The following is a 13,670-nucleotide window of genomic DNA, read 5'->3' as shown; positions in this document are numbered from 1 at the left end:
GGGATTTTAACTCCCACTCTTAAGGTCCCCATACACGCTCCGTTGTGGGCGTACGTTTTGTACTTAAATAGTACACATTGCATCGCATCGCATGCCTTGTGCATTTCATTGTGCATGCAATGCGATGCAATGAAAAGTTAGTACAAAAAGTATGTGCAGCACATACTTTTTGTACTGTACGATGAGATGCCTCTCAAAGTACAAAACGGACCGCCGGCGAACGGAGCGTGTATGGGGACTTTTAGGCAGACAAGATGGTGAAATATCTTGTTGATGTACCTTCCTACTTACCTCCGTAATGAGGTGTAGCAGGAAGTACTAGAGCAGCATGATACGTGCAGCTATAATGCATCTACCTCTATGAATGAATGAAAAATGACATGAGCTGATTGGTTGGCAGAAAATCCCCAAGGTTTAGTTCATCCGCCCCATGTGGTAATCCTCATACACCGCTCATTAAAGCTCGTTCAGGTGTGGTTGCAAGCATAGGCGAATCTAGGGGGTTGTCCAGGGGTGCACAGGACCACCCATTAGCCTATTTTGTAGCTGAGGGATGGGGCTTTCCAATGAGCCCAGCCCGGTGTCTCTAGCCCCCTGGGAACCGGAGATACTGCCAGGCAAAGCTGGAACGTTTTCCCTATAGGATAACATGGGACCCGCTAATTCCGACCCCCACCCAGTTCAACGTCTCCCAGTTCTCTCTTCGACATCGAGGTTGATCTCAGTCGAACCCAAATCGCTGGGCCTTCAATTTGATACCAGGCTGGATCCATATGGGTTAATTGGTTGCAGGGATATTGAGGTTAAACTGTTTTTCTTTTTCGTCCACTAGGGGGCACAGGAGTTCACGCTGGGTATGAGAGGTGAGGTAGCAGAGCGTGCACCAAAGGGTTACAAAAATGTACCCAGCATGCTCCCTGCCTCCCTTCTCCCTCATAACCCGCCCCCTGACCCTGGGTCACCAGTTTTTTCTTTGGTGCCAAGGAGAGAGCAGCACCATTATCGCGGCTGTTAGAACAGCCATGGGTTAGAGCTGCTGCGGCGGGTGCTCTTTTAGTGAATCACCGGCAGCGCAGCTCCATCACTCGGCGGCGACGGCAGCGCTGGCGACTGGGCTGCGGACTTCCGTCGCGGGACCCTCTCTCGGAGGCTCCCGCATGCTGCACTCCGTCCCCGGGCAGGTAAGCGGCGGTTCCCTGCTTGCAGGGAGCCGCGTCTAGCAGCGATCCCCCCCGTTTGTATGGGAGTCAGCGGGGGGGCAGGCAGTGGGGGTCTGGACTGCTCCTCCTTTCCACTAGATCACCAGGGACAATAAGTCAGGCTATGTCCCGGGGGTTGATGCCTGATGGGGAGGTTAGACAGCCTGGGAACCTACAGCCATACACATTGTAAATGTTGTATATTGGGCCTGGTTAGTACTTGAGTGGGAGACCACATAGGAACACCAGGTGCTGTAGGTTAGTCCCTCCCCCACCCCTGGGGACGTGCTGAGGCTTGCTCTCTGATTGCCCCAGGTGTCCCAGCTCCTCGTTAAGGTCCTAATCAGCAGCCATTCTGGCACTTGCTGGGTTTAGAGACGGAGGCTGCTGGGATTCTCCCCCACACCCTGCTCCTGGAAGCCTGGTGTGTGTGTAGTATTTCTCCTCTCCTGCTGCTGGCTGGATTGTTGAGCTCTGCTGATGTCTTCTTTCCAATATCATTGGAAGCTTGAAGACAGCCTGGGATCTACAGCTAATGCTGTATATTGGGCCTGGTTAGTACTTGAGTGGGTGACCACATAGGAACACCAGGTGCTGCAGGATTACGGATGGTGTAATGGTTAGCATTACTGCCTCACAGCACTGAGGTCCTGGGTTCGATTCCCACCATGGCCCTAACTGTGCGGAGTTTGTATATTCTCCCCGTACTTGAGTGGGTTTCCTCCGGGTACTCCGGTTTCCTCCCACAATCCCCAAAAAAAATTTTTTGGCCCCAGGTGTCCCAGCTCCTCATTAAGGTCTTAATCAGCAGCCATTCTGGCACTTGCTGGGTTTAGAGATGGAGGCTGCTGGGATTCTCCCCCACACCCTGCTTCTGGAGCCTGGTGTTTGTGGTATTTATCCTCTCCTGCGGCTGGCTTGATTGTTGGGCTCTGCTGCTGTCTTCCTTCCAATATCATTGGAAGAGATGAAAGTTTGAAACACTGTCACCATTCATAGTATTGGCTTTGCATATACGGTGTCTCCTTTTCAGCTTGCTGAATTGTTGAGTTTATCTGCCCATACCAAATGGCTTTGCTAAAGCTTTGTGGGTAAGGCTGCAAGTGTGTTGCTTGGATGTCAGTGTTGTAACTGCTGGTGTTTTTTGTCTTTTTTCATGGACAGTATGCCTAAGGCGAAACCTGGCAAGGAGACTACATCTCCGATGCAGCGTACCTGTAGGGTATGTGTGGACATACTCTCTCGGCAGGAGGAGGATATCTGTTCCGGGTGTTTGGCCCTTGAAACAGATCTTCTGCCGCCTTCACAGCAGGAACCGGCCTGGGCTTCGACCTTGACTCAGGTATTGACATATTGACCGCTTGTCAACTCCTGTACCTCCTGCGCCCCTGCCCCCTGTGCCCATGCCCCCTGTGGCAGTGGCCAGCACCAGTGTTGGGGCAGCTCCTGCTTATGTAGAGCCCCCTTGGTGGCAATCCTTTGCATAATCTGTGCAGGGGTTGACGGCTACTCTGGCGGGCAGGGATTCCAGGAGGCAGTGTAGGCAGCAGAGTCCCGATGCGGGTTCTCCGCGTTCCGATTCGGATTCCAGCTCAGAGGGGAGTTCTTACTCTTCAGTGGCGGAATCCGCAGGGGCCGATGACACTTTGTCCTCAGCGGAGGTAGAGTCTCTGATGCAGGAGGTTAAGGCAGTCCTCCAGATGGAGGATGAGGCTCCTGCCCCTAAAAGTAAAGACCTGCTTTTTAAGCGTCTTAAAAAGGTATCGGCCCAGCTCCCGCCTTCGGCCCTCATGGAGGATTTATTGGAGACTGCGTGGTCTCATCCGTTTAGAAGGTTCCAGCTTTCCAAGCGACTTACTACTGTTTAACCTGTTCCTCCCACAGAGAGGGCTAAGTGGGAAAATCCTCCCCTGGCGGATGATCATGTTGCGCGATTAGCTCGCGCTTCAGTACTGCCCATTTCGGATTCTTCATCTTTGAAGGACCCCTCTGAGAATTTCCTCAGGACTGCTTTTTCACAGGCAGGGGCCATTAGGCGTACCACGCTTGCCGCGTCATGGGTGGCCAAGGCAGTGTCTGAGTGGGCGGGCAAGGCGGAGAGAGGTTTGTCCGATGGCACTAGTCCTTCCTCTAGATTTTCCTCATCCACTAAGGGCTATGCCCTGACATTCCGGTTCCCCCCTCCTCAGTGTTATTTTTGCACGGGTCTTCCAAAGGACCCAGCGAAACGACAAGTGCTACAGCTTTCCATCTGCTCTCTTTTGGACTCGAACGTCATTGTTCCAGTTCCTCAGGAGCAGAGGGGTCAGGGGTTCTTCTCCACCCTATTCTTGATTGACAAACTGGATGGTTCTCACCATCCTATCCTGAATCTGAAGTCGCTCACTATTTTTCTGCGAGTGCCGAAGTTTTGTATGGAGTCCCTGCGTTCGATCATTCTCTCACTGGAGCCAGGGGACTTCATGGCCTCGCTAGATATACTTCACATCCATCCGACAGGAACATCAGCACTTTGAGGTTCGCCCTTCGGGTTGAACACTTCCAGTTCAGGGCGCTACCTTTTGGTCTATCTACGGCTCCCAGGGTGTTCACCAAGGTGATGGCGGTCAGGGCTGCACACCTGCACCGGCTGGGGGTTCGGATGATTCCATACCTGGACGGCCCACTGATTTTGGCAAAGTCCCCAGACCTACTACGGAGTCATTTGCAGGTCGTGATTACACTTCTGTTATCTCACGGTGGAGGATAAGCTGGAAGAAATCGGTTCTTACTCCTTCCCAAAGGACACTTCACTTGGGAGCTCGGCTGGGCACTCGGTTGTAGAGAGTATATCTTCCAGAGGATAAGATCCACTCCCTTCAGAGGAAGATTCATTCCCTTATAGGTCACAGAAGGGTCTCAGTACACAAGTGTATGGTGGTGTCTTCGACATGGTAGAGTATACACAGTTTCACTCGCGCCCACTTCGGCTTCACACTCTCAGCCAGTGGACAGGAGATCATACTCGTCTAAGGAGTCAATTGATCACACTGCCCCCGAAGGTTCGCCTGTCTCTCACATGGTGGTTAAAGACAGACAACTTGTCTCAGGGCCGCCCGTTTTGGATTCCAACCTGAGTCTTGCTTACCACGGATGCCAGCCTACGGGGCTGGGGAGCGGTTTGCAATTCTCAATCTTTTCAGGGTCGCTGGACGGCTCAGGAGAGTCGCCTTCCGATCAATCTCCTGGAATTGAGAGCAATCCTTCTGGCTCTTCAGAGGTTGGGGTCCCTCATCCGAGGGTGCCCTGTAAAGATCCAGTCCGACAGCACCACGCCCGTGGCCTTTATCAACAGGCAGGGCGGGACACGCAGCAAAGGAGCGATGAAAGAAGTCTCCAAGATATTCAGGTGGCCGGAGAAGCAGATTTCTGCAATCTCTGCAGGGGTTCTCAATTTTGAGGCAGACTTTTTAAGTCGGCAAGATAGTGTACGCATTCCCCCTGTTTCAACTCCTACTTCGCCTTCTGTGGAAGTTCAGGAAGGAGGGAGGAATGATGATCCTAGTGGCCCCAGATTGGCCCCGTCGAGGTTGTTACGCGGATCTATGGAACCTGTTGGTAGCCTCTCCTCTGAGTCTACCTCTGCGTCCAGACCTAATTTCACAGGGGCCATTCCGACACCCGGTCTTGAGTCGCCTGGCCTTGACGGGCTGGCTGTTGAGGTGTCCCTCTTTAGAGGTTTTCCGGGCACTTCAATCGTCTCCTTTCGAGCCTCTGGAGGAGGTGGATCTGAAATGGCTATCCTGGAAGGTGGCTTCTTGTTGGCTATTTCCTCAGCATGAAGGGGGTCTGACATGAGTGCATTATCATGGAAACCGTCTTTTCTGGTATTTCACCCGGACAGGGCAGTTCTTTGTACCAAACTGGATTTTCTTCCAAAGGTGGTGTCTGAGTTTCACCTTAACCAGGAAATAGTGGTGCCTTCTTTTCCAGGTTCTTCTGAAGCTGAAGCTTCTCTTGATGTAGTCCGTGCGTTGCAGATTTATCTTCGCAGGACTAAGTCAACTTGTAAGTCGGGTTCACTGTTTGTGCTTTATGGGGCCAATAAGAGGGGCTGGCCCGCTTCCAAACAGTCCTTGGCGAGATGGCTCAGATCAGTGGTTCGCCAAGAGTATCTTTGCGCACTGATTACTCCCCCGGAGGGGATTACTGCACATTCTACCAGGTCTGTGGGTACATCCTGGGCCGCTAATCGAGGCGCCTCGGCTGAACAGCTCTGTAAGGCGGCTACTTGGTCCTCTTCCCAGACCTTTATCAAGTTTTATGCATTTGATACCTTTGCATCGGCTAATGCACAGTTTGGTAGACATGTGCTTTCCGCAGTCCAGGAGCGTCCCCCACCCGTGAGCTCCTGTGCCCCCTAGTGGACGAAAAAGAAAATAGGATTTATGGTCTTACCTTGATAAATCCCTTTCTTTGAGTCCATAGGGGGCACAGGACGCCCTCCCAGACGCACCTGGTAGCGGGGCTTCCTATGTAGGAAAGTTCCATGGCTTTAGGGCCTGTATGCTATGTGGGCGTGCGTTTGCTCTTCCTTCTTCTCTGGCTCTGCTCCTACCTTGGGCTTGCTAACGAAACTGGTGACCCAGGGTCAGGGGGCGGGTTATGAGGGAGAAGGGAGGCAGGGAGCATGCTGGGTACATTTTTGTAACCCTTTGGTGCACGCTCTGCTACCTCACCTCTCATACCCAGCGTGAACTCCTGTGCCCCCTATGGACTCAAAGAAAGGGATTTATCAAGGTAAGACCATAAATCCTATTTTTTTCATTTCTTAAATGTAATTTCATGACTGTTTATGTTATTTGAGGGCAGATTTCTCTGGAACCAGATTTCTCTGGAACCAAACAGCCCAGTTTCACGGGACCAAAATCATTCTAAGCCCACTCAAAAGTTCTTCAATATGATACTTGTCTCATGTAAATGGGTCAGTTGGTTCCGAAGATATAGCTGGTTGGTTAAAGGGGGGTAGGGAGAGGGGAGTGGTTGTCTCTCCCCCTCACACCAGAAAATGCAGGGACTAGGCTTGTGTATAAGGGGTCAGCCTGGGAATGTTCCTGCATGATCATGGGACCATATTTCCGGGTAAATCCCTGCATTTTCTGTTGTGAAAGGGGTATTATTTCAAACAGCCGTGACCTGCAGTGCTCTGAATACAGCCGGGCAGCCCCCTGCTCTCTGCCCAGCTGTCAATGACTGTCACCCCTGCAGCTTCCGCTCCAATTCTTCTCCCCGCTTTCACCTCAGCCCCCCCCCCCCTTTACTCATCTGGTGCCGGTGCCCAGCGTGCTCCCCCGACGTCACGCACAACAGTGCGCACAATATTTCAAATGTCCACTCGGCTAGAGGGGACACCAGGAGGGGAGTGGGAGCGTGCTCTGCACTGCGCTCTGCTCCTCTCCCCATAGAAGCAGCTGCACCGCTCTCCATCTCTCCCTGCAGCAGCAGCGAAGGCTCATATAAAAATGTACAGTAAGTGGCACTTTTGGGGGCATTGCTTAAGGGATGCTACAAGTGGCGGTATGTGGGGGCATTACGCATAATGTGTGGCTTAATGTGTAAGGGGAATTAAGGTGTGCAGCATCTAGTGTAAGCAGCATTATGTGTGCAGCATCATGTGTAATGGGTACTATGGTGCGCGGCATCATGTATAATGGTTACTATGGTGTGCGGCATCGTGTGTAATGGGTACTTTGTTGTGTGGCATCATTTGTAATGGGTACTATGGTGTGCGGCATCATGTGTAATGGGTAATATGGTGCCATCAAGCAAGAACCCCCTAGCAATGAGCACGTAGGTAAGCAACACTTATGTGGCAAATATGTAATGGGCATTACGGTTTGTTATATAGTATGTAATGGGCATCATGATGTGTGGCACAATGTGTAATGGGCATTATGGTGTGTGGCCTTATGTGTAATTGGCATTACGGCATGTGGCTTTGTGTAATGGGTATTACAGAGTTTGCTAAAATGTGTAATGGGCATTATTGTGTATGGTTTAAAGCAGGCATGTCCAACGTTGGCCCACCAGATGTTTTGAAACTACACATCCCAGCATGCTTTGCAATAATTTTAGCATTCTGTAATAGCAAAACTGTGGCAAAGCATGCTGGGATGTGTAGTTTCAAAACATCTGGAGGGCCAACGTTGGACATGCCTGGTTTAAAGTGTAATACCACACCCCTTTTTTGATGCCACGCCTCCTTCCCATGAGGCCACGCTGCCTTTTTGTTGCGCAGCTACGCCGCGCAAAGGTCCCCCTGCTATTATGTCTGGATCTAGGACCACCCATTACCATATTTCTAGATTCGCCTATGGTTGCAAGAGTACTATCATGTGCCTCTGTTTGTGAAAATGGAGGTATGTTGTAGCTGTTTAGAGGGTGGCAAGAGGTTTTTGCGACAGGCGGCTTGCATGGCACCATTGGTGCGGTAAGCTACATGTGGGTGGGAGAGCGATCTAATGCTGCATTCTAGGACAGAGGGTGTATAACTGCTGCAGCAGGTGGTGTCTACTTAAATTAACACACATCCATCACATCCTAAAATACTACATCTGCATCATACCAACATTGAGTATCAGTATGGATTATGACATAATTCATCCCACACAACCAGGGCCTGACTAATTTTTTTAGGTAAGCAAACATAGATTTTAGTGCCCCTCACTGTGGATATTGTGGGTGGAGCTACAATGTGGTGGAGTATCTATTGATATGTAAATATAGGGACAGTGTGCGCTGGAGCAAAAATTTAGGGCATGGCCACATAATAGTACCAATTCATATTACACAACACAGTAGTACCCCTTAGACACACTGCGCCAGCTAGAGCCTCTTAGACAAACTGTGCCAGCTAGAGTGATTAGACACACTGCACCATCACACATTGTGCCACACACCGCAATGCCCATTACACATTGTGCCACACACCATGATGCCCATTACATTGTGCCACACACACCGTGATACCCATTACATATTATACCACACTGTGATGCCCATTACATATTATGCCACATACTGTAAGTGCTGCTTACCTACATGCTCATTGCTATGGATTTCATGCTCAATGCCAGGGAATTAATGCTCATTGCCAAGGGGATTACATGTTCGTTGCCACAGGGGAAGTGAAATGCTTGTTGCCAAGGGGGAGTGAAATGCTGCCGCTTGCGGTAACGAGAACAGCCACCACCAGGGCAGATTTGAAAGTGGCGACAGCTCGGCGGAGAGCGGTGTGCTGCCACGATGTATTCAGACTCAGAGCAGGTCTGCGGCTATTTTGAAACCTTGACCGTCGATTGCCCCCTGAGCCAGCTGGAGATTTAAAATGTAAAATAGTCGCGGACCTGCTCTAAGTCTGAATACAGCCAGACAGGCCACCACTCTCTGCCACCCGGCTATCACCGCTTTCAATTTTGCCACCCGGCTGGCAGCTGTCCTTTTTTTCTTGCGAGTGGCAGCTGAGTGAGGCACAATAGTAATCTGGGTGCTGACAGTAATGTAGAAGACACTGTTCGCGCCCCAATTACTCTGGTGCCTTAGTCAGCTGTGTACTGCCAACATTAATTCCACTAGTGACATCACAGTTACACAACCCACCCCAGTAGTGCACCACTATTGGCTGGCCAATAATATATAATCTGCCCCCCGAGAGTAAAAGGGAAAAGAAAACCAGTGGGTGACGGTAAGAGGGTGACAAGGGCAGCAGTGGGCCCCTTAGTCCTCAGGGGCCCTGGTGTACTGCACTTGCTGCAACAATGGTAGTTCTCCCTTTGCATACCCCATATATTAGGTGGCAATCAACATTGCCAGTATACTGCCCACTCCACATGTAAGGTGGACACTGATCATTTCTAGTCACTGGTCATCCTGCATTATTTAGGGAATGTTTGGGTTTTCCATTGTCTCTTCCAAATACTGGGAATTATTCTCATATGCTTATTGAACTCGCAGCCAGTCCAAAAATTTGATTTCACTAATTACATTTTTATCATAATGAATAGACCTCTTATTATTTTAGGCAAATTATTACTTTAAATAATATAATAAACCTGAGGCATGTCGGTCTGATAATTAAAGTATACTTTAAAGTCATTATGTACGACATCTGTGTGAGGCTCATGGTTTTTTAATGTTCTTCTCCATATAATTTTAAGGAAATCCAATAATTTATTAAAGCCTTCGGTAACTTAAGACCGGTCTAGTTATATGAATTGGCTGCCTTCCCTGTGCACAGAATAATAATAATAATAATGATAATATTACTTGGGGGGATATGGTCACTAGGTCTACAGCAAGATGGTCGACAGGGTCATTAGGTCGACACAAGCATTAGGTCGACATGCAGGGCCATTATGGTCGACATGCATGAAGGTTGACATGGGTCATTAGGTCTACACAAGCATTAGGTCGACATGGGGTTTTCCACTTTTTTTTTGAGCCGACATGTGCCGACAGACTGTATTTCATGCCATTAGGTCAGGGCTGGGCAACTCCGGCCCTCCAGATGTTGATGAACTACACATCCCAGCATGCCTTGCATCAGTTTCAGCATGGCCACATAGCAAAACTAATGCAAAGCATCCTGGGATGTGTAGTTCACTAACATCTGGAGGGCCGGTGTTGCCCAGCCCTGCATTAGGTTGTGGTGGGAGAATAAAATAGTGTGCCGAACGCATCGAGGCACCGTGCCCGAAGCATGGAGAGCGGACGCAGTGCTATGTGTCCATGTCACCTGTGTAGAAATTCGGGACAAAAAAAATGTGAAAAACCCAATGTCAACCTTTTGACTGTCAACCTTCCCCATGTTGACCTAATTCTTGAGTCAACCTAATGACCCATGTCGTCCTAACCCATGTTAACCTTAATGCAGGTCGACCTAATGGTGTTGAACATCCTGTTGTCTACCCAATGATCCATACCCCTCTGAGGGAGCTATTTTGTTTCTGTGCAGGGTACATCCTGGCTGCTTTATTTTTACACTTCAATTTGTTCAGTTTGAACACCGCCCACCCAATCTAACTCTCTATGCCCTGAATGCTCTTCTGCTTAATGTTCCGAGAAGTCTGCGCTCTTCGCACCAATATGTAGCTAGTCAACGCCTATTACTGGTCTCATTACTATAAGACTATGGATTTAATGTAAATACATGTATGTTATCTGGTTCTCTTGGGTAATATATTCAGAATTTTGCCAAATTTTCTATACAGTATGTATAAAGCATTGCAATGAGCTGCATTCCAGAACTTGAATGTAGTTGGTAACTCCAGCTTTTGTGAACCATCCCAGCATATCCCACAGCCACCGTGTCATTCTGCGAGTGCAAAGGCCAAAACCTGAAAGTCTGGACATTGCAAGGACAGCTCTTATTGGAAGAACTGCCCTTTGCAATACTAAACTCATATGTTAGTACATATGTGATTTGTAAGGAAGTGGAGGGATGTACACCATCGCAGAAGTCAGCTCTGCCACACTGGACTGGACACACTCACACTCTCTCTTTCTCTCGCACACACACACACACACACACACACACACACACATCAATGCATGGAGAGCTAAAGTACCAGCCAATCAGTTCCTGACATATAGGAGCTGGTTGGTTGATTACTTGATCTTTCTCCACTTTATTGCTCTCCAAGCAATGATGCATCCCACCCCCAAGACTTAGGTTGAAGACTTCACTTCAGCGTTCATGGTCTTTCTCCCGGTCTCTCACTTCCGAATGCAAACCTCAGGGAAGATCTTCCACTCTCCCGTACATGGCTCCAGTCAACCAGCATCATTGTCCTGCTTTGCACATGTCCGCATCAAAGTTGTCTTCCAGAATGTCTCTCCTGTGCTCCAGAGCGCCACAGTGGGAAAACTACAGGATTACATGGCCCATAGGATAGAATGGCAAGTTGTCTGTTATAATGCAGAAACAATTTACATATGGTGACATGACACAGAAGGTAAATTTGCCCAGATAAAACAAGTGTACCACAGGAAAAGAAACTCTTACTGCAGAAGAGGTGTGGAGACAATGCAATATGTTTGTTAGCAGAAAAACAATTGTAGCTACTGGTGGGGAAAAAGCAAGTGACCATTGTAAGGCAGAAGCTGGCAATACTTAAAAGGACATATTCTGTTCTATTAATGCTGTCCTCTTTTGTGAGTATGCCAAGTGTCTACAATATGGATGTAGTGTGTGGAATAGAATACTGTGGGAGGATTACCTGTTTTGAGAACATTCAGTTTACTCACTGGCTAGGGAGGAAAGGAGACAGAAAATTTAATTACGGTATACACCTAAATAATATTTTATGGATTTGCTCCGGCTGAAATCTGCCTACATGCTGTAATATACAATCTCCATCTTTGTCTTAATGCTCCAGACACAACGGCTCATCTACTAAAATGCAGTTAGTGCACATTTTGCACTAAATAATTATCACCAATCAGATGCCTGCTTTCATTGTCTTGCAAACACAATGTGTTTTGCTACTCTGAGAACTGTGAATTGCATCATTGAATTTTTATGATCTGAAACAACCACAACTGCTGCGTGGCAAGAGACATTTTAATAAATATTGATAAACTTTGGACTTTACGTTTTACTTTGAAATCTGTTAAAAGGCTGTATAGACCCAGTTACTAAGGGTCTCAACAAGGGCGCCAACTTACTATTGTTGTCCACATTCTCTCTCTCCCCCGTCCAACAGGGGTCCTTGTAAGTCCGGCAGCCCAACATAGCAATGTAATAATTGGTGGCGTGAAGCAAGAGTCTCTCTCTCTCTCTCTCTCTATCTCTATATCTATATATATATATATATCTATATATATATATCTATATATCTATATAGGAATGGAGGAGGCGGCACTCAAATGGGATTTTTCAAAAGTGTGTTGTGGCAAGTGATTTCCACTTGCACCTTGACAAAGGGGTGATTAAGACCCCGAAATGTTGGTCCTATCTTTTGCCACAATACACTTTTGAAAAATCCCATTTGAGTGCCGCCTCTTCCATTCCTCTACCTACCTGTCCTGGAAGGCACCGGGGTATTCAGACCCAGCTGCGGGAGTGCCAGGCCTTCTCCATTTTCTATATATATATATATATATATATATATATATATATATATATATATATATATATATATATATATATATATATATATACTGATGAAGGATATTAAATTAATTGATCATATTGTCTATGTGGTTGCTGTCTTCATTTTCAAGTAACGTGAGTGCCACTACCTCCAAGAAGTTTATATATATATATATATATATATATATATATATATATATATATATATATATATATATGCCTTGGCAATGACCATGTAACCCCTGGCAATGAGCAGGTAACCCAATGGTAACAAGCAAAAAAACACTGGCAATGAATAAGAGACCCTTGAAAACCAGCATGAAACCCTTGGCAATGAGCATGTAACTTACTCCACTGGCCAGGGGTTCTAGGCAGTCCACCATTGGGGCAGGCACACATCTATGGCAGAAGCAATGTCTCCATCTGAATATGGGGCCTGATTCAAGTGCATTCGCAAAGCATGCACATTTGGGGCCTGATTATGGTTCACTTGCAAAAACAAATGATCTCTCAGAGAGAGAGAGTTAGATTTGAGTGTTATTTTGTTTCTGTGCAGAGTAAATATTGGCCACTTTATTTTCACACTGCAATATAAATATCAGTTTGAAGTACAAATTCCACCTAAATCTAACTCATCTGACCCACCTGCAGTGCACATGGTTTTGTCCATTAGAGAGAGAATTTGATTTTGAAAGTGAACCAGAATGAGGCCCTTGGTTTGCTAATGGAAAAAAAAAACATGGGGGTTATTCTGGTTGATACGCAATGCTGCAAATTTGCAGCCTTGCAAGTCTTCCAAACCCTGCCTTGTGCCACCCATTTGCAAGGGCAATTCACATGCAGGGGTTTGCGAATGGATGTTATACAGTAACATCCATTCGCAGGGCAGGGGGAACCTCCCACATCTTTTGATGGGCGCCGACCATAAAAATATGTGAAAGGTGCATGCATATAAAAGTGCTTTCAAATCACTTACATGTGCGTGCACGCTGGGAAGGAAATGGGCAGGCAGCTGACATTCAGGGATGTCAGGTGCCTGCCCCCCGCACCTCATTCGCATGAGAACAACCATGAAACATTGGGCATTCCCATATGCTAATGGAGCTACCCGCCGCCCCTCGCCCGCTGTTCTCAATGCGTGTGCCCGGCAAACAACCTGTTCGCCATGGCAGAAACGTGTGCAGAAATGCGCATGCCCACAGCGCCACCATCGGTCCCTGTGCGAATGCATTCTGGTTGCCCGTGTGCACTGCAGATGGGGGAAATGTAACATGTGCAGAGAGAGTTAGATTTGGGAGAGTTGTTTTGTTTCTGTGCCGGGTAAATACTGTCTGCTTTAT

This window comes from Crinia signifera, chromosome 6, assembly GCF_055691185.1.
Source record: "Crinia signifera chromosome 6, ASM5569118v1, whole genome shotgun sequence".
NCBI classification, from domain to species: domain Eukaryota; kingdom Metazoa; phylum Chordata; class Amphibia; order Anura; family Myobatrachidae; genus Crinia; species Crinia signifera.
Note: the sequence above shows the minus strand (reverse complement) of the source record.